At 47.5% G+C, this 22,153-nt stretch overlaps 1 protein-coding gene across 3 annotated transcripts in view; it reads left to right on the forward strand.

The window, feature by feature from the left end:
• The first annotated feature begins 1,600 nt into the window (after positions 1–1,600).
• Positions 1,601–22,153, forward strand: part of HS3ST1 (heparan sulfate-glucosamine 3-sulfotransferase 1) — a 34,209-nt gene continuing 13,656 nt past the window's right edge. The window contains exon 1 of one of the 3 annotated variants that reach the window (XM_020888986.2): positions 1,601–1,690. The gene's annotated coding sequence lies outside the window, so the exon portion shown is untranslated. Of the gene's footprint in view, positions 1,691–2,921; positions 3,017–11,837; positions 12,009–22,153 lie in introns of those variants that run through there. The other 2 variants (XM_070458114.1, XM_070458115.1) reach the window with 2 other exon arrangements.

Consider the following 22,153-nt stretch of genomic DNA (forward strand, 5'->3'; position numbering starts at 1 on the left):
CATGGGGTCACAAAGAGTGGAACATGACAGAAGCAACTTAACACAAAGGTACTCCAAATGTATTCTAAAAGTTCAAAAATATTATGTCAATGTTAGTCTGGCTCAAAGAATCGATCAGGATCATTAAAACTCCTATAATCTTATTTTCCAAAATAAGACTTGGCTTTGGCGTCCCAGATGCTCCTGGTTTTATTAGACAGCCAGAAAATGCTGATCATCGTTTTGCTTTCTAAAAGGGCAGTGGGTAACACTACATGAGAAAGAGGTCAATTTCCTATAGGATTTATTACTTAAGTGAGTGTATTTTTAATCTGAGCAAAGTTAATGAGATTTTTTACACTTGAAGGCCAAATTTGATTTCTTCCAAACATTTATTTTCCACTACTTAAGATATGGAAGAGCGACTGAAATTTCATCTAGAATAAGTTACTTTGGCACTCATCTGGTACGTTTTCTCTTTCTTTCATTTAATTTCTTAACGTATTGGCTGATCTGCCTTTTAGGACCACTAGTTTGGGCTCGGATAGACAGGCAGCCTAGCTTCTCCAGCGCGATTCCAACCCCGGGTCCCTGGAAACCTTACATCTGAAATTAGACCGAAGGCCGGTCTAGTTCTGACACAAAACTTCCCAGGTATTGGAACGCGGGGGAAGCGAGCAGGGGACCGGCTTAATTTCAGAGCTGACGTTTGCAGTCCCGATGCACTAGCGAAGGCAGAGCTAAAAGCTCTGCGCTCTCCGGGTGAATCCGCATCCGCTCCGGGGACGCGAAACCGAAGAGGGAGGGAGTGTTCAATGGCGACACCGAGCGCTGGGGAACTGGCTCGTCGCGCGGATCCTCGCTCCGGCTGCCCGGCCGCCGGCGTCCGGGTCCGGCTGCGGTCAGCGTGGATGGCTCCCCTCGCTTCCTGGGCGGCGCAGGGAGCAACCGATGTCCAAGGTGGGCACCTGCCCGGACGGAGATCGGCCCCGCTGACGCACGTGGGAGGACCCGGCAAGGCCGGGGAGTGGAGGAAGACGTGGGCTCGGGGTTAGCACCTCGCCTTCCCTAACAAGAGTGACGGTGGAGACAGGATGTCCCAGGTTCGCAGGGACGGCAGTCACCCAAGCCACAACCGGCCCCACCCTCCCGGGAAGGAGCGCTGGTCCCCTCCCCAAGTCCCATCCCCACCCCCAGCTTCCCAGGGCTGAAACCCCGGGAACTGCCGCGCCAGGGAAGGGGCGGGACTGACTCGTGCGGTACCTGTCGGCGGGATTTCCCGAACCCTGCCCCGGCCGCCCCGGGAGCGGTGTGGCGAGCCGGACTCCGAGTCGACCCGACCCCGGGGCAGCACCGGAGCCGACCGGGCAGCAGTGGGCGCTCGCGATCCTCCTCGACCTGACACGCTATCCCTGCGGGCCCGGCCTGCTCTGTCCCCTCCTCCCGCTCCCGCTCCTCCCCCTGCTCCTCCCCTCGGCGGCGGTGATAACCTCGCCTCCCCGCCTGCAAAGTCCCCGGCGCGAGGGCAGCCGCGAATCGCCGTCACCGCCGGGTCTCCGCGGGCGCCTGCGCTCGTGTCTCGCCCGCCGGCCCGGGTAGTCCTGAAAAAACTCGCTCCGCCGGCCGCCGGGGCTCCACGGCGCTGCCCATGGCCAAGCCCGGGAGCCGACTTCGGGCGCCGGACCGGCTGGACCACCGCGACGCGGCTCAGGTGAGTGCGGCGCGCGCTCGTGGCGGCGGGGGTCGCTAGTGTGGGGAGCGGCAGGACCCGGGCCCGTCGAGGTGCCCCGACCTGGCATTCTGGAGTTCAGGGCCAGAGCAGAGCCCAAGGTGACTGGAGGCTGGTGCAAGTGGATTGCACGTAGGTGGGGGAAAGGAGAGCCCAGAGCTTTCCCCATCCTGCTAGCCTCCTGACTTGGTCCCTCAGCTAGGCAAGTCTTCAGGGACTGGTTTTTTTCAAGCAGGTTTCTGACTTAGTGGATTTTCTTTTCTTTTTTTTTTTTTCCTTACCCCCTAGAAGAGTCAGGAGGTTTGCTTCTGCCCGACGCGTCTCTCTAGGACCGACAGTGAGGGGCAGTATGAGCGCAAAGCGCCGCGGAGCCTGGGTACCACTCTGGCTGGGAACTGGGGCGGGGATAACAGCAAAAAGTCCGTCCGAGAGGGAGCATCCAGGGTGGGGAAACCTCAGTGCGGTTAGCTTTGGGAACGAAGCAGAGATGGGACATCTTCCGAGGGGCGGGGAAAGCTCTGGAGGAGAGAGATGGAAGCGGTGGACAGACGGTAAGTAGCCTCCCTCACCCCCCATGCCAAAGATACACGGTTCTGGTTTTTCGTGTTACTTTTGACTTTCTGTTTTTCCCCTGCGTCTGTTTCTATTTCGAGCACCTTGGGTGGTGACAGCAGATGAAGGTGAGGGGAGGAGGGGCGCCAACCCGCGGTGGAAGCGCGTAGACCCGGACTCAGAACCCGGGCACACTCGCGGAGCCTGAACTCTCCAGGTGCTGCCTCCGGGCCAGGCGGCCGGTCGCGCGCGGCTCGCGCTTCTGACCCCAGTCTGTCCCCGACGCGGACAAGAAAAGGAAAAAAAGAGAGAGAGAGAGAGAGAGAGAGAGATGAAGAGGCGAGAGGGAGCGAGAGCTGGGATGCAGGGCGCGGGGTGGGGGGTGGGGGGTGCGGAGAGTGTGAGGTGTGCTCTGCTCCGCGGCAGTTTGCGAGCTCCGCGAGTCTTCCATCTCCTCCCCTCGGCGAGGCGAGCGTCCTCGCTTCTTCGCGCACCCAGGCCCCTCTCTCGGGAAGGGATCGCATCCCTCTTCCTCCGCCCTCCACTTTGGAGGACCAGTCGGATCCTTGCTTAGCCTTGCGTGAGTCTCGCTCCTCCCTCCCCCCCGGCGCGGTCCGCTGGCTATTTTTATCCACTACTTGTACAGAGATGCTTTCGGGGGGATTCTAGGGAGGCGACTCCAAATCTGGTGTTTAATCTCTGCGCTCCCAAAAGCGGTACCCTTCTAGCAGAGAGCAGCCGCGAGGAGCTGCCGAGGTATGGAGACGGAGCTCTGGAAACCCCGGTTTCACCTGCCAGGCTTCTCCGCCTGCCGCTAGGTGCGGGCGCGGATCCCCGAGGGTCCCATAGCGCCCGGGCGCCGGTGCTTGCTGGCTTTTGTGGACGCCGCCCGTTTACACTCAGGATCCTTGGGGTCCTACTTGGGCGTTATTGCTCTGCGGCACATCTTACCTTATTTTGTTGAAATGCAATTGCCCACTACTCTTGAAGGGTTAATTTCAGGAATTTTATGCTTAAAAGAAAGAAAGAAAGAAAGGACAGGGCGATAACCCAACTTCTGCCACCTTGCATTTCTAAACCCCATCCTTTGGCGTTCGGAATTATTCTTCCTTTCTGCTTCCTCGGTACTGATTGGGTGCGACTCCAATAAGCCTGACCAAGTGAAATTCCAGGAGATGAACGCTTCAGCTGCAGATCCCCGCGTTGCTCTTTGTATTTCTAGCGCTTAGATTTTCCCCCCTTTCCTCCCATAGGCTTGCAGAAATAACATATTAAAATGGCCCATTGTGTTACATAAGGTTTTCTCCAGCGCCCAGCAGAGCAAAATCAACTTCTTATGGAGCGTTTCGGGGCTTCAGCGGGTCGCTCTAACTCAGCCGAGAGTTTGCCTAGGATCAACAACTTCGTGACTAAGCACTCTTAAGTCCAAACAGTTCATTACTATGACAGCATCCACTGAGGATCCTTTACTGAGGCATCCTGAGCCTTGCTTTTGGGGCTTCTGATCCAGGCTAAAGCTGGCCGCTGTACTGTGCATTGTAGCTTTAAGATGGGAGATTCTTTGCTTGGGAAACTGGTGAGAAATAATACCTTGAATTCTACGGTGGAGAACAGGAAAAGCCCATGGTTCTTAGCTGTGTTGTTGGTGTATCTTGTGTGAAATTTCAAGTCTTCCACGTTGTTGTTCAGGAACCCTTTACTTGTATTCTCCCATGTAATTGGGGATATGCTTTTGTTCTGAAAAGAAGACTGTTCTCTGACTGGAAATGTCCAGAGAGCTCCTTGAAGGGAAATGCAATGTGGTAGCTTTCTTTATCTTGAATTAAAATTTGATGATGGCTAGAAAGAGGCTGGGGAGAGGCTGATGTAACGTGCTTGATCGGTGCACAGTGGCTTTTCCAGAACAGGGCCGTCTACCCAGGGTGGTCCAAACCCACAGTGAGTCCTGAGTCACGTTCTGGCTATAGAAGTCAGTTTGGAGAACGGGATAGTGAAAGGTACTGACATCCTGGTGGAACTGAGTGTATTCAGGATCAGGGCTGAGAATTCAGCCTCCAGGGCCTGCTTCTATGCCAGGGTTCTTGTGTAAGATACAGTCTTGGAGGAGTAAAGGCAAGTAGCAACTTTGGTGAGTAGCAGCAGCCTTTTAGCTGCTCTGTGGGAGATGAAGTGACTTTCTGGCTGTTGCTGAAAGCTATATCTTTCCAGCTGGTATTGGAAAAGTCTGCGTTGTTCCCCATCACTTTGATGTAAGTATCTTCCTTCAACCCCACTAATGGCCCAGTGCTTCCCAGTCAGACCAACCTTTCCCAGTGGGGAATGGCAAGACTGCTAGTGGGATTTGGAACCAGCTTCTTGCCTCAAGACCCTAAGCGCATTCTTTTTCCTCTCTGAGCCTCAGATTCATCCCCTAAAAAATCGAGCTCGGAAGATTATTATGAGAAAGTGGGAAGATATATGTGGAGAGCATTTGGGCAGTTGTAAAACACTGGTGACAAAGGTCCTGGGTTACTTAATTTCCTTTTGCTGCAAATTTCATTTGGTCTATTTTAATGCTAATTTTCATTTTAGTTTGTGAATGTGTGAATTACATATTCTAAACATTCAATGAGGGAGAGGATTTCATATAATGGGTCAATATCTTCTGATTATTCCACCTGAAATTAACCAGCATCAGGTCTCACTGCTTCTGAGAACCTTTAGTTTCTTATTTGTAGAATCAGAGTTAAAGTTTTTTGGTGCTTTTTTTTTTTTTTTTTTAGCTTAATGCATTTTGTATATCAGAAGAAAATGTATGTTTCAGGAAGGGCCTTGGTATTGATTAACCAAAAGAGGAAGAATGTTGCAGATGAGTGTTAGCAGTTGGGGAAAAGGGATACATGATCAGTTTTAGAAGATGACCTGGGTCTCCGTTATCTACATCTGTCATCTAGCATAAAGCACTGTCTCTCTGTTGCATTTTTGGTGTTCAAAATTTGTCCCCAGGTGCTACCTAAGTGGCTTAGTATATGCTCCAATAGTATTTTCAAAATAAGTGAATGAATGCTTGAACTGAATCTTAACAGCAAGCTCATGCAGTACACAGGCAGATGGCAACATTTCTATTTTAAAGATTTGGAATCTGCCAATTAGAAAAGTTAATTAATTTTCTAAAGGTACAAAGGATTCCAGATTGGAGTTGAGGTCTGCCTGTTCTCGTTCCATTCCGCTGTACAGCCTGTGTTGCCCTCTCTCCCATCACCACTTAAAATCTTCCTAATCCATAGTGGACTTTTGGATTCTGTAAGGTTTCCAGCAATCAAACACCCTTCTTCTTCAGGGAGGTACCAGCCTTCCCTCAGGTTGGCTTAGCAGTAAAGAATCCATCTGCCAATGCAGGTGGCGGTTCAATTCCTAGGTGGGGAAGATCTCCTGGAGAAGGAAATAACCCACTCCAGTATTCTTTGGAAAATCCCATGGATGGAGGAGCCTGCATGCTCCTGGGGTCACAGAGAGTTGGACAGGACTTAGCCACTAAACAACGGCAACAACAACCTCCGCTCGTGGAGAGACTTTTCCATGGGGAGGGGGCTCTTTCTCTGTATCCATATCTCTGAGCTCTGAACTGGGGCTCAGCCTGGTGAGCCCACCTGAGGCTTGGAATCTCAAAGGACTGACTGAAGGACAAAAGAACAATTGAGCATTTATTTACCAGTGTGAGTCATGAATCAAGAGGCGTCAGCTGCAGCCACAGTGTCTTAGAATGTCCCAGGGATGCTATTCCAGTGGCATAATCCTGATGCTCCCAGGTTCTCTTCGCTCCTTCTCATTTCCAAGACTGGCTTGCCAGCTTCTCATGAATTCCTCGAGGTAACTCATAGTCTTCAAGTAAATTCCTTCTCTCTCAGATTCAGTTGTAACCAGCTGATGTCAGCCTCTTACAATCCATCTTCAGGCCTGCCTCTGGCATGAAGCTTTCTCAGCTTCCTCTACCCTTACGGAATTAAGTTTCATAGCTTTTTCAGGCCCTTAGAGTAATATTTACTGGGCCATAGTATGTCAACAGTTATGTGATACCACCAGAGTTCTAGAAAAATGAATACATTATTCTTCTGAGAAATAGCCTGAACATAACAAAAATAGGTCCCAGTGGGCATATTTTCTTTTCTTTTTTTTTATCTCCATGTTGTGTGTTTTTTTGGTAACTTTCCAGCAGGGGTCGCTCATTGAAATGCCTTTAACAACCAGGCAAGTAAATAGCCTGAGTGAAACAGGCCTGGGGACAGGCTGGGTGAGGGGGATGTCTTGGTTCTGACCCAGCACACAAACTGGAACCTCAGGCTCTGTCTTGCCGAGTATGATTTTATTTTCCAAGATAAGTAAGTTTACAATTTAAAACTTACAATTGTAAGTTTACAGTTTTATGTAGAATCGACTGACTTTTAAGTTCACTGTGTCCAACCCTTTGTGACCCCATGGAGTGTAGCCCGCCAGACTCCTTTATCCATGGGGTTTTTCAGGCAAAGAATACTAGAGTGGGTTACCATTTCTTTCTCCAGGGGATCATCCCAACCCAGGGATGGAACCCACATCTCCTGCATTGGCAGGTGGATTCTTTATTGCTGAGCCACCAGGAAAGCCCCTGACTTTTAATTGTGTCTGTGTGTGTGATCAGTCATATCGGATTCTTTGTGACCTCGTGGACTGACGTCTGCCAGGATCCTCTGTCCATGGAATTTTCCATGGACAGAAATGCTGGTGTGGATTGAAATTTCCTACTCCAGGGGATCTTCCTGACCCAGGGATCAAACTCCAGTCTCCTATCAGCAGCTAATTCCGTATTTTTAAAATGATATGATGTGACCAAAGAAAGCACGTCTATAGGCAGACCTCCTTCCTCATCTGTACCTGCATCCCACAGGCCTCCAGTTTATGGCCTCTGGGTTCCAGGCAGAGAAAAGAAATTGGTGGGACTACAGAGGCTCAGTATAATCAGTTATTCATAAGCTTGAGGCAAGAGTGCATCAGGAGTGTAGTGTAAACCGTATTCCTGTGAGTTAAATTTTGCATTTACAGAATTTCTGTTTGCGGTGTTACTTTTTCCTCGTCCTGTAAGCTGCTACGCCAATCACATTTATGCCCCTAACACATGTTTACTGAGTTCCAGTCGTGTCCCAAGTGGTGTTCTTCTCACTGGTGACACAATAGGGGGTAAAACAGATGGAAAGCTCTGCTCTTCTGCTTGTCCTCAGTGGGGGAGACAGGTAAAACAAGATGGGGACGGAAGTCCATCTTAGGTCAGACTCTCAGGTGCTAAGAATAAAGAGAAATTAGGGGAAATGTCAGGATACTGGGGTAACGCCTTTGGCAAAGGGCCAGGAAGCTCCAGGTTCAGCCTCTGATCTAACATAACCGAAGTCAGGTCCTCCATAAAGGACAAAAAGGATTTGAGGATTTGGGAGTTTGGACCTAGTATTATATTCCGGGAGTTGCTATTGTGGGTAAACCCCTAAAAGCAGACTCTTCTCTTAGTTTTAATCAGGTCACCTCTTGGGTCCATTCATTGAGTGTCCAGCAGGTGGTAGGCGCTACCTTAGGTGCTAGAACCCATTAACAGACAAAATTTCCAGTCCTCCAGGAAATTGCAGGCCAGTGTGGAAGACATGAACAAACAGTCACAAAAGAGGAGATTGCTGAAATGAGTGATGAGGGTGAGAAGGGAGTTGTAACCACTGAGTTTTGACACTCAGAATGCTGATATTCAGCATCTTTTTGACTTTTATTTTTTAAGATTTTTTTTACTTTTTAACATGGACTGTTTTTAAAGTCTTTATTGAATTTCTTGCAATATTGCTTCTATTATATGTTTTGGCCTGTTGCCTGTAAGGCATGTGGGATCTTAACTCCCTGACCAGGGATTGAACCCAGGTCCCCAGCATTGGAAGGCAAAGTCTTAACCACTAGTCTGCCAGCCCCCCCATTTGTCTTTTTAATGGACCATCTGAGATGTACCAGGAACAGTTTAGATCTGTGCTTTTAAATCTATTTGAACCCCGGACCCCATCGTCAATAAAAATTTTTTGAAGCTTTTTTTTAAAAAACCTGGCGGTGACATTTTGTATTCTTAACCAAATTTCACTTTGTATCAAGAAAATGGAGTCTTTAAAACATCTGCTCTAAGTGTGAAATGTACTTAGGCCCTTTGAGTCTCCAGTACATCTCCCTCTCCAATCGACTTCTGCCATTGATGGCGACTTTGTTGCCAGGGTGGTTGCACAGAAGTGGAAAAAAAAATTGTTTTTGTTCTTGAGGAGCTTACAGTTTAGTATGGCAGTCAGATAAATGCCCAGTTTTTTTTGCATGTGAATCGAGAAATGCATCCTATTTGGGCCTTTGCTTGTGGCATCAGGTAGGCCTGCCTTTGAGGACAACTTCTTTCCAATAACTCTATGTATTGCTTTCATGGCAATCCTCCTTCCCACAGCATAATTTTGCAGCCATAATGTTTATCTTGAGTCATCCTGTTACTTCATTGGTTCCCGTGCTCCCCACCGTTCACGCCCCCATCAGAATATACACCCGGTTTGAGCAGGCATCTGGAGCCTCAGGTTTGCTTCTGCCACCAGTTTGCAGAACAGTGTGTCTGGTTCCAAGAGTTGCTCAGAAAAGAAACAAGAGGCAAAATTTCTGCCGGGGGGAACTGGGAAAGGCTTCATGGGGTAAAGAAATATTTAAGGAAAGAGAGGCTTGCGGAGAAAAGCCAATGAATGGTGATGATACAAGATAATCAAAATATGGCCCCAAGCCATCCCATTTGTCCATTTTAGAGATTCACAGTGTGGTCAGCCCAGGTGAATAGCTGGCATGTTAAACACAAACCCTTCCCTGAATAGATTCTGGCAGCACAAAAGCAGTCTGGCATGAAAATGATTTAAAAAGAATGAAAAAATGTAAAAAAAAAAAAAACAGGAGAAAAGAATGAAAGTGATAACTCTTAACTTCCATCTAGAACTTTCATACCCACTGTCTCCCTTTTCTCTTGTACCTGGTCCTTCAAGGGAGACAGGGATCTCTTAGCATTTTTATTTTATATTTAAGGAAACCAAGATTCAGAAAAGTGATTTTTCTTAGATCCTCAAAATGATGGCAGCAGACCCTGGATTCAGGGCCACAATTCTCCCCTTGTGGCGAGCAGATGGCTCAAGGTGGAGACTGGTTAAATCCCTGGGGGGCTGAGTAGCCCACATTTTCTATAAGCGAAGGAATGTATTTAGGTTTCAAACATTCACATCTCCTTTGATTTGTTGAGAACTTCCACTTCAGCACTTTCTGAGATGCATTGTGTGTCTTGTTGAATTTCCCCTAGAATTCCTACAGATTAGGTACACCCTGCAGTAGGGTTGTTTTTGTGTAAATGTCTTCACTCTTTAAGGAGAGTAAGTCAGAGTCCTGTATCAGCAGTTAGCATACAGTGGGAGAAAGGTGATTGCAGATGCAGCTGAAATGAAAAGGCTTGCTCTTCTAGCTGTGCGCAGAGAAATACACACTTGAGTGGCATGGTGCCACCTCCGAAAAACTCAATTGAGCTTGATATAAATTCCATCTTCAGCCAGATTTTTCCCAGTGTCCCTGAGAGGAAGGCCGGAGAAGGTGTCAATTACAAGTTTCTGGAATTAGGTGTAGGAGTTGTTCTCGAAGAGTGTGGCTTTTGAAATCATGTCTGTTTGAATTTCTGATCTCCTCCTGACTGATGGTATCATCCCGAGAAATAGACAGCTTTTCTGGCTTCAGATTTTTCAGTATTCTAATGAGGATTAAAGGAGATTGCCCTTGTCAAATGCTTAGCCTAATGCTCAAGAAAATGCATATTCTTCTTATGCAGGGTTGCCTGATTTCACAAGTAAAAATACAGGATGATCAGTGAAATGTGAACTTTGAATAAAGAACATATACTCTTTTAGTATAGGTATATCCCAGATACTTCATATTAAGACATGATTGATTGTTTTTCTGGAATTTAAATTTAACTGGAAGTCCTATTATTAAGCATCTCTAATCTTGCAGTGACAGTTGTAGGTGATGCCTTTGATGAAACTTCTAGAGCTATAGGCAGTGAGAGAGGGAAGAATACAGTCCTTCGGAGGTGAAATAATTTAGCCACCGTATGATCCAAGGAGAGAAGGAAGGGCTGTTTTCTCTGATGAGCTTAGCAACAGATCAAACCGAGGCAAACTTACTTGTTTTTGAAAAGAAACAGAAGAATTATGGACGAGTCAGATCTCTGCCATCTATGCAGCAGATTATTCCCAGCACCCTTTGGGAAGAAGGCATTTCAACCCTTGAGGCCACCAGGGGAGCAGCCAGTCCACCAACGCAGCACATTATTCAACACAAACATTGCTCTGAGCTCATTACTGCAGGACGGGAGTTGGAACCAGGAGATGAGCGCAAGGGCTCTGCTGAGTACACTGAAGGGGAGCTTTGTGCTTTGAAAACTCACGCTTGCGATTGCTCCCTCCTCGGATGAATCCAAAGCTAATAAAACAGTGAGAGGGCCTTTCAGACTGGCTCCTCCCAAGCAGATGACCTCAGGTTATGAACTGAGTCCGAGATCTCCCCAGGACTGCTGGACTATGTTGTTCTGAGGATGGTCATGGAAATATGTTTCCATTTCAGGTAATAACCTGGTGGGAACTCAATAAGCAATACTTTGGTTGCCAGTGAACTTTTCCCAAGCAGAGTTTAATGCTTTCTTCTATAGTAAGATACTGCTTATGCCAAAATGATGTTTCTGTTGCATATGAAATCACTAACTCTTTGTTTAACTTGAGCTGCTTACTAGCAGTATGTTTATATGGAATATGGATCAGAAAGAAAGCAAAGTGGCTTGGTGGGTTGCATGTAGACTGACTCAGCCAGAGAGATCTGGTTAGATTTACTTTGCTACTCCTTGGCTGTGGAACAGATGAGTTATCTCCCATCTCTAAGCCTCAGTCTCCACATCTTCAAAATGGGCATAATTAAAATTATAGCAGATAATTGTTCAGTGCACATTAAACTAAATAAGTAATGTCAAACATTTACACAATGCCTGACTCATCAGCATTAAAAAAAAAAGATGCTGTTAATAAGATAACAAAAGAAAGCAGTGTAGACTTCTAGAGTGCAAACTCAGTGTTATATCACAGAGAGCCTGGATCTCATAACTCAACGTTATTGGGAGATTGTCTGAGTCTTTTGCCCTTTGTTTTTTTAGTCTTAATTTATATAGTGTGAGCAAATAGTATTTCATTTTCTGGGCCAAAAGCTTAGAAGCAGCAATGCAGAAAGGGTACAGCAGGAAGGGAAGGAGGAAGAACCCAGGAAAGGAGGAGGGAAGAGAAGGGAGGAGAAGCCAGGAGAGAAGAGGATTGTGAGCAGACAGAGGATTCGGAGCCCAGGGAAATGCAGTGTGGCCTCTTGCAGCAGGAAGTCCCTGGTTAAATCCTATCCAGATACACTCATTTAAGTAAATGTCACTCCCTCTCCCTGTCCCAAGGCTTCTCAGGATCTGGGCTTAATACCTATGACCTTGAGGGAAGGACGTACAAATTGTACCGGTGGAACTGGAAAGAATGCGGAACGTGATGGAGCTAGAGAAGCTGAGGCCTTTCTCCCTGCTCCGAGTCAGCACGAAGTCCCCGATGACAACTGAACGCAAGGAACCCAGTGCCATCTGGTGGAGACACCGGCCACCATGCCCCTCGTGGTCCTCCACATGATGCCAGGGGTGGGTCTGTTACTTTGGGTTTGGTTTTATTTCCATTCATTACACAGGAGCTCTTTTTATTTTAACTTTATTTTTTCTTGAGGTATAGGCCATTAACTGGAGAAGGCAATGGCACCTCACTCTTGCCTGGAGCATCCCAGGGACGGAGGAGCCTGGTGGGCTTCTGTTTATGGGGTCGCACAGAGTCGGACACGACTGAAGCGACTTAGCAGCAGCAGCAGCAGCAGCCCATTAACAATGTTGTGATAGTTTCAGGTGAACGGCGAAGGGACTCAGTCATTCACATACGGGTACCCATTCTCCCTAAACTCCCCTCCCATCCCAGCTGCCGCATAACATTGAGTAGAGTTCCGTGTGTTGTACAGTAGGCCCCTGTTGGTTATCCATTTTAAACATAGCAGTGTGTACACATCCATCCTAAACTCCCTATCGCTTCCCCTCATCCTGCCCCCAGCAACCATAAACTGCTTCTCTAAGTCCATGAGTCTCTTTCTTCAGCATGGGCTCTTATTAGAGAGAGTTTCGGGTGGCATCTCTCCTGCCCTGCTTTCTCCCTGTGAAATGCTTCCTTCCCCCCGACCTCTCAGCCCCATCTACACACACACCAGAGGGACTGACCTTTTCTGGGGGACAAGGCGGTCCTCAGTTGTCCAGTGAGGCAGGAGCATCTTTGGGGCCAGAGCACTAAGGAGATCACAGCACAGGAGAACCGCCCCTGCTCCCGACAACACTGCATTATTTGGGGTTTTCGACATTGGAGAAAATGCTTCTGTTTTTCCCAATCTTGGCTGTCCTGTTAAAAGGCATTATACTTCCTCATGGACTTTTGGACTTCCCTGCCAGCTCAGTGGTAAAGAATCCACCTGCCAATGCAGGAAACACAGGTTTGATTCCTGGGTTGGGAAGATCCCCTGGAGAAGGAAATGGCAACCCACTCCAGTTTTCTTGTCTGAGAAATCCCATGCGCACAGGAGCCTGGCGGGCTACAGTCCGTGGGGTCACAAAGAGTCAGACACGACTGAGCGACAGCAAGAACCTGGACCTTTTGCTGGTGGAAACATTGGATAATATATGTAAAATATGTAAAATACTCTCCAATGGGGAGAGTCTGGTACTGAGTACGTGTGTATAAGGCAGCACTTAGCAGTGATTATGAGCTTTTCTTGCTGGTAAGCCTGATCTTGTGTGAAAAGCAGATTAAGAATGTTACTGAGGCTCTAGCAGTGTATCCCTTCCCAGACCACCTTGTCCTGCACTCATCTGCCCAGGTGGGGAGGAACCCAGGACGACCCCGACAGCTGCCCTTCCCCTCTGCTCTCACGTAGGAAGAAAGCAAGGTTGAGGGACTCTTAATCAGGGAAGGAAATCTTTCTCAAAAGCCTGCAGATGTCCCTGTGAAACAGAGAAGTTTGAAAGTTAGTCACTCAGTCGTGTCCAACTCGTTGTGACCCCATGGACTATACCCACCAGACTCCTCTGTCCATGGGATTCTCCAGGCAAGGATACTGGAGTGATCCCAGGTCTCCATATTGCAGGCATACTCTTTACCCACTGAGCCACCAGGCAAGCCAGATGTCCCTGTAGGTCCCCTTATCCAAAAGTTTGGTCACATGCACACAGGCCAGAACTACAGAAGCAGAAACTAAGGCACAGCCATTTGAATCTGTGGAGGAGCCAATTAATCAAATAATAACCCAATTAATCTTGGCCATCCAGAATTGATGCCTCTTGCCTTTGAGCAACTACAGGAGAAGTAATAGAGACACAGGTTCGATCCCTGGGTCGGGAAGATCCCCTGGAGGAGAGCATGACAACCCACTCCAGTATTCTTGCCTGGAGACTCCCCATGGACAGAGGAATTTGGCAGACCACAGTCCATAGAGTCCCAAGGAGTTGGATATGACTGAAGTGACTTAGCATGCACACGCCTTTGGGCAACAATTACATTTATGTTTGGATCCTGCAATTGGTGATGGAGCTGCTCTGCTCTATAACATCTTTGACTGCTGTCTTCAGCTGAAATGTAAATCTTGTATTTTTCTGGTTTTGCTTTTCTTTCCCCCCTCAGCTTCATAACTTTTACAGCTGTTTGCAATCTACAGTATTTCTCTGTGTTAATTTCTCTAGCTCTGACCCACTGTGAAGAACACAAATATAATCTGGTCCCGACCTTGTCCCCTGGTGCACAATGTCCCATGGAGTCCATGGTATACGCATTGGTGTTTGAGTACAGGACACTTAAATGCAGATGAGCTCTGGGCCCAACTATATTACTACATCACAGTATCCCTTTGGGCAAGGTTATCATTTCTGCAAACCTCACATACTCTTCATGATTTTTTCATACACTTATTTAATGTTTAATCTGTTCCAGTAGATTAAATCATAGGAGGATGGAGGCTTTGTCTGGACCCCTCAACCCCTAGATCAATCCTGAACCAGGATGTGGTAGGCAGTTGTCACCCAAGAAATAACTATTGACCAAAAAAAACTAAGGACCCTAACATCCTCTGTTTTATTGATTTGTCAGGGTTAAAGGCAGTGGTGTATAGAGAACATTTAATGTTCATGATGTTATTTAGTAGCTAAGTCACGTCTGATTCTTTTGCAACCCCACGGGACTCTAGTGCTCCAGGCTCCTCTGTCCATGGGATTTTCCAGGCAAGCATACTGAAGCAGGCTGCCATTTCCTTTTCCGGGGGATCTTCTCAACCCAGGGATCGAATCCTCATCTCCCTCGTCTCCTGCATTGGCAGGTGGATTCTTTACCACTGAACCACCAGGGAAGCCTTAATGCCCGTCGTGGGTGCTCCACACCTAGCTGTTAATAATGCAAGTGATGATGCAATTCCAAGTCCCGCAGCCTGGCGTTCCCAGGCTACTCTTCCAAGCCTTGTCCCTCACCGACCTCTGTTCTGACACGCACCTCGTGGTCTGCCCACAGGACTGCCCACTGTTTCCCCAGACGAATCAGGGACGTGGACATCCCCACCCTTTGCCAGCCCCCTCCCCTTTCTTCTTAGCTCCAGACTCTCTTGTCTTTCCCTAAGATCTGTCTTGGATGCTCTCCGCCTCCCGCCTCCCATCCACAATAAATAATAATGCCTGTGGCAGCATCCTGCTGTCTTTAGGCTCAGAGTAGAGTTGCACTCCCCCCCATCTGAAGGTCGGATGCCTTTGGGACTTGCTGCGGGCAGTGAAAGTGACAGGAAGCGCTGTGTCACATCCTGGAGCTGGAAGGGTCAGCTGAGGTTCTATGCACATTCTCCCCACTCTGCCCCAGATGGCTGGCACTGTCTTTCTAGGTCTCTGCGACCCTCGAGTGGGCAGAGGCCTGCCACCAACCCGAGTGGGACAAGAAGCCGAGGGTTGGAGGTGCTGAGATGCAAGGTCTGTTCTCCGTGCTCCTGGCTCCTCTGGCGCCGTGACGTTGCTGTAATTGACCTGGGCTTGGCTGCTTCCCGCAGGAAACGGCTGCCACGGAGAGCAGGATAAACCTCTGCTCTCAGCTCTGCACCGGCTCCTGCCTGGTCCCAGATCTCAGTGCAGGGTTGCGCAACAGAAGGTGGATCTATGTGGGGAGAAGGCAGGAAAAAAAAGCCTCCCGTCGCAGCTGCTGGAAGTGAAAGTACTGTTACCATAAACAGAAACAGGAGTCTTTGAGAGAAGCCTGAGGTTTTAGTCCAGATTTGTGAGCTCAGATGGGCAGCTGTCGGCGGTGGTCTCTCAGGGAATGAAAGTGACCTGAGCAAATGGTCTCCGGGTAACGCCAGTGCCAGCTGGCGCTCTGTTCTCTCCTGAGCTCTCTGGTTGCAGGCAGCCCTCTGTGCGCCAGCCTTCCCCCAGCCTGGCAGCCTCTGTTCCAGGGACGGCTTTACATTATTTAGTCTTGAAAGTGGGCTTCCCGGGTAGCTCAGCTGGTAAAGAATCCATCTGCCAGTGTAGGAGACACAAGAGACGTGGTTTCCATCCCTGGGTCAGGAAGATCCCCTGGAGAAGGAAATGGCAACACACTCCAGTCTTCTTGTCTGGGAAATCCCTTGGAAAGAGGAACCTGGAGGGCTACGGTCCGTAATGTGACAAAGAGTTGGACATAACTGGGCACACATGCACACACACAGTCTTGAAAGTCAAGCCTGCCTTGACCTCGCTCTGCTCCCAGCCACGCTTCCTGGCTGCACAGATTCCAGCAGAAGCTGCCGAAGGGCTCAGGCTTGGCCTGGAGCCACTTGGAGGATTCCAGTTACACAAGCCCCTGGACCCTGCTGGTTGAATCAGCCCACGTTCAGAATTGCCTTCACCTGCCGCCTTTTCTTACGTGAAGAGTTCTTTACGGTCCTCTGCAAAGATGGTGCCAAGGCTAATTATCTCATAATCGTTGTCCTTTAAAAATATTAGATTAAGAGCCACTTTGTGCTTTTCGTCCTGCTATTTTCTTTGTCGTCTCTCTCCATGAATGGCTCTCAATGCTCAAAATTTTCCGCTTTCCCTAAAGAATCCTTTTCCTTACATGTCAGTTTTGGAATGTTGTGATTCCTTTCTTTACTTAGGACCATTATTTAAGCAGGCTAGGTGTTATAAAAATCTGAATTTTAATTGCTGTTGTTGTCCTTTTCCTTCTCTTTTCAAGCTGATGTCATCATGCTACTGTTACTCTTTTATTTTTGAACTCCTTTGTCTTGAGGGTGTATCAGGGGAGCCAAAGTGTTCTCCTCAATGTATCATTTTAACCTTACAGTCACTCAACATTGTAGGAACCACCCCCATTTTTGCATATGTGGGTGCTTAGTCATGTCCAACTCTTTGCAACCCCGTGGACTGCAACCTGCCAGGCTCCTCTGTCCATGGGATTTTCCAGGCAAGAATACTAGAGTGAGTTGCCAGTTCCTTCTCCAGAGGATCTTCACGATCCAGGGATCGAACCCACATCTCCTGTGTTGGCAGGAGGGTTCTTTACCACTGAGCCACACCAGGGGTGCCCCCAGTTTCTTTAGATGGGAAAATTAAGACCCAGAGAGATGTATGACTTTTTCATGATCAAATAACTAAGCCAGGATTTAAACCCCGGCAGATATCAACTCACTTGCTTTGATCTTCCCACACCATTCTATTTATTTCTCTGTTTATATGCTTTACCCTGGATGTCATTTAAAAGCATATTGAACTTGGTTTTTGTCCTCACCAGACTTCTGAGTGTTCCCTAGGTGTTTTTTCCATGAAGTATGTCCCAAACTTCCTCTTCCTGGCTTTCTTTAATTTGCTAAAATAGTGTTCATCCCAGATCCTCCTCCAACTAATTGGGCCAGAAGTGTCTACTTCCACATCCATCTTCCTCCTTCCACAAAGGGCCTCTGGGGGCTGTGGAGGGACCAGTCTCCTTCTTGTATCCCTGACCAGTGTCCAGAAGGGACCTGTGCTCTGGAGACCTGGTGTCCATGCCCTGAGCAAACGATGTAGTCTCCTGGATGGTACCTGAGAAAAGAAGGAGGGTAATGTGTATAAGAAGAAATCTTGAAATTTGCTTTAGTGATTCACATTATTAAATGCCTTTCTTCCTGTGACTCTAAGTACCTGAAAGACACTTGTGGACAGCCAAACCAGAAATGTCAGCATAATCATCAATACCTCATTTAATTGGAACCTTGAGCTTTGGCTGAGCCCTTCACTTGCCCTGACAAATGGGATATCAAATGCTGAAGAATTGGTGCTTTCGAACTGTGGTGTTGGAGAAGACTCTTGAGAGTCCTTTGGACAGGAAGGAGATCAAACCAGTCCATCCTAAAGGAAATCAACCCTGAATATTCATTGGAAGGACTAATGCTAAAGCTGAAGCTCCAATACTGTGGCCACCTGATGCAAAGAGCTGACTCATTGGAAAAGACCCTGATGCTGGGAAAGATTGAAGGCAGGAGGAGAAGGGGACGACAGAGAATGAGATGGTTGGATGGCATCACTGACTTGATGGACTTGAGATTAAGTGAGCTCCAGGAGATGGTGAAGGACAGGGAAGCCTGGAGTGCTGCAGTCCATGGGGTCGCAAAGAGTCGGACACGACTGAGTGACTGAACAGCGAATGCTGGTTTGAGTTTGACCCTAGTCTGAAGCACAAAGCCAGGCCATCAAGTTCACACCAGCTGATGGGGAAATGAAGGCAGTTGTCAACGTGGGATATCTGTGTGGCTTAGTGACCCAGGTGACAATAGTGATTTATTCTTTGACATCTTTGAAAACGTCCGTTGTAAAGGCATCATCATAGAAACATCACATAGGCAAGACCTCAAGGCGTGTGTCAGCTTCCTTAGTGCCGTGATTGCCTTGAGAGGATGTGAAAGTTGCAGAAAGTCTTAAAAACGTGGTCTATCATCAGAGCTCTAACACACAAACACACACACATACACATACATACAGATTTTATGTAGCAAATTCCTTTCAGAAGGAACTGGAATAGGGAATCCCATGGATAAGTCTTCATGTCTTGTGTTCGTACTCATTTTTCCAGGCAGGAATTCTGAGGCTGGTTGTCATTTCCTACTCCAGGGGATATTCCCAACCCAGGGATCAAACCCACGTCTCTTGTATCTGCTGCATTGGCAGGTGATTTTTTTTTTTCACCACTGACACCACGTAGGAAGCCTAAACCCTATTGAAGTCCCATCAAATCAAGTTGACACCATGAAAGAAGGAGCAATGCAGAAACTCACACACAGACTCCTGTCTCGTCTCTTCCTCTCCCAACACCTTTGCTTTTTCCTTCTTGTTCACTAAGACTTGGAGGAAGAAATTCTGCCTGTTATTGGGACATGATAACTCATTCCCACTCCATTCTTCTACCTTTGATTTTGACAAATAGAACAAACTATTTCTAAATGCGACTTTGTTACAATTCTTCTTGTCTCTTGACACATTAATATGATCAAAATAATTTGATGTGTGATGTATGTATACCCATCATTCCGTTTTCTGTGCATCTTTATGCTAGTAAGCAGTGTATTCATGGCCCTCTCTCATCCCTAACCATAGTGCAGTATCACGGATGTTGCCTCCTCTCTCTCATCCGCACCCCCAACACACCCTGCACCCCTGCGTGTACCTGAGTTATTGGAGGGAAGGAACAAGGATGCAAGCTGTGTCTCTTAATTCCCCAGTGCCTGAGACATGGCAAGTCCGTTTAGGTCTTGGCTGGGTTCTGGGTATGTTGGGCCAGCTGATAATTAGGTTTTGCACTTCCTACTATTCTTTAAAGGTTGCATCTTCATTGGTTTAGGAAGAGACTGAATGTTACATGTGGTCAGGACCAAGAAGCGGGACCCGTCTGGCAGCCCTCAGTCCTTTTCCATCGTCTTAAGGAATTCTGCTCACTCCCAAACTTCCATCCCAAATGTACCCAAGCAAAAGTCCTGAACTCAACTGCCTCCATCCAGCCCAGAACGTGCTGAGGCTCACCCTTTGGAGTTGAGTGTGGGGAAGGCTTATCCCATCACACACAACCCCACAGCCCCCACCCCAGTCAGAAGGGCTTGTTTTACTTTGTATAGATTCCTTTCATTGAGCTTTTATATAATGCTATTTTCCTTCATCTTCCCCTCCCCCCGCCCCGGGGTGATGAAGCCTCCTTCAGAGAGGGTTCCCCTATCCTGCATATTCCCCTCTTAATCAGGTCCCGGGTTTGATTAATATTTGTTGATTGAATGCTGAATATGATCTGAATAGAACCAGAGCAGCAGGTAGTTTGGGAGACCCTGCTACTGCTAAGTCACTTCAGTCGTGTCTGACTCTGTGCGACCCCATCCCTGGGATTCTCCAGGCAGGAACACTGGAGTGGGTTGCCATTTCCTTCTCCAACGCATAAAAGTGAAAAGTGAAAGTGAAGTCGCTCAGTCATGTCTGACTCTTCACGACCCCATGGACTGCAGCCTACCAGGCTCCTCTGTCCATGGGATTTTCCAGGCAAGAGTACTGGAGTGGGGTGCCATTGCCTTCACTTGTCAAAACAGGAGACATAAGAGACATGGGTTCAACCCCTGGGTTGCCAATATCCTCTGAAGTAGGAAATGTTGATGTTTCTTGAATGTTGGATAATAGTGTCTTGCTTTGACAGACAAGAATGTTTCTTAATTCTCTAAAGCCTTCATATTGTAGATGGATATAAGAGGGCAGATGTTCTGAGAATTTATGGTCCAGGTGTTTTCTTTTGTAAAAGAGGCTTAAGAGTATTCTGGGTCTTGGCCAAGGTCACACAGAAGTCAGGACAGAACTTGGGACTAGACTCCAGCTCAACACCCTGCTCACTCTTGTGTGTGGGTCCTTTCAAGCCAAGATGACTTTGTGGAGATACATGTTATGTGCCTGAAATGATGGGTGTTAGAGAAATTGATTACCTGGATTAAAGATGGAAAACAGAGTTCCGCCAAGGGCTGGTGATCACATTTGGTGAGGGTTTTCTACATGCCAGGGCCTCTTCTTAGCACTTCATGTATGTGGTAATATCTCCTTTAAGCCTCACAGCGATCCTACAGTATTAATACTGCCATCATCCATGCATGTTATGTACAAGAACAGAGCCCATGGAGGTCACGTGACCTTGGTCACAGTGGGAGTAAGGGATGGAGCTGGGGTTCAAACCCACACTCCTAACCACCAGCTGGCCCCTCTGAGCTCACCATTCCTGAAGAGTCCTGAATGTCTCCCTCAGATGCCAGATTGTTTCAGATACATTATTTAAGGAATAATAAATTGAAAATATTTTTAAACTATAAACCACTTTGGAACAGCATTCAGAAAGAATACATGATCAGGCTGACGATAGTTGAACTTACTGTATAGTATTGTAGTTAATCTGAAGACACTGAAATTATCACAAGCGATAACAAGAGATCACAGAGAAGGTTGTGTCGAGTGCAAGACCTAGGTGTAGTTCTTCTGGGCAGATTAAACAGCATTTAAAGATTCCAGGATGACTGAGATAATAAGGCAGATGCTTTCTGTTTAAATTTATTATAGATAAGTTCAAGCTCGACTTGGAGGCAAATGAGACACTAACTCATTTTGTAAAACCTAAAGCTTTAAGAATAAGGAAATATTTAACTTGAATAGTACTTTTTTTTTAAGTAAAGGATGAACAGAAATCACAGTTCTGTGTGTATGTGTGGGGGGAGGGAGAAACCAGCCGTTACTTTATTCAATGCTGTTACAGTAACAGCAACAACTCAATTCAGAAGAGGAAAAAATAAATAAATAAATAAATAAACATATATATATATATATATATATATATATATATACACAATGTAAAACTGAAACTAGCTATGGTACCGTGCGTTAACTCTACCCATGCCTGTTTCCCCCTCAGCAACTTGCAGTCAGGGGTATCTCAGTCCTTGCTTCACCCTGGTGTCTTTCAAGGTCAGTATTGCGCTCACACGCAAACGTCTGTTTTTAAATGATCACGTTAAACCAAGAACACGCGTATCCAAGAGGAAAGACAAAAACAAGCTCTTGGACCAAAAGTGAGCAGTAGTTTCCAAGATTTTCCATTAACATGTCCCAACTTGGAGTCTGTGAGTGGCGTTTCTGGGATTTAGGCTTGGGACGTTTTCCTTTGTTCCATTGCCAGGGTTCTTTTCCTTCCCTGTGCTTCTGAATCTCAACTTGTGACCCCCACAGGCTCCTGCAGTCTGGTATCACCTGCCACTCTCCCCCAAAGACCTAACCTCCACTGCCAACCCCAGCACGGGCTGAGTCCCTGCCCCCTGCCCAGCCCTGATTCCGCTGCAAACTCTTTCTGGGCTGATTGTCCCTGGGGACTTGCTGCTAAGCAGACCCCGAGCCTCCTCCTGGATTATTTCTGGCCTTGCTGTTGATTCCTTTTAGTGGAATGACGCCAGGCCCTCCCTGTCTTCTTCTTGTGTGGCTTCTCTCCCCGGCGCTCTGATACAGCGGTGCCTGATCCCTGCTCACCCTGGACACGGTAATAGGTTTCCTCCCGCGGGTATCTTCTACATTACAGGGTGCTCTGAAGGCAGTGACTGGGTCATTTCTGTGTCCCCAGGAATTCCCTCCTCCAGGGGATTCCGTTTGTTGGAACTCTTCACTATGACCCATCTGTCTTGGGTGGCCCTGCATGGCATGGCTCATAGCTTCATTGA

This window comes from Odocoileus virginianus, chromosome 29 (assembly GCF_023699985.2).
Source record: "Odocoileus virginianus isolate 20LAN1187 ecotype Illinois chromosome 29, Ovbor_1.2, whole genome shotgun sequence".
Taxonomy (NCBI): domain Eukaryota; kingdom Metazoa; phylum Chordata; class Mammalia; order Artiodactyla; family Cervidae; genus Odocoileus; species Odocoileus virginianus.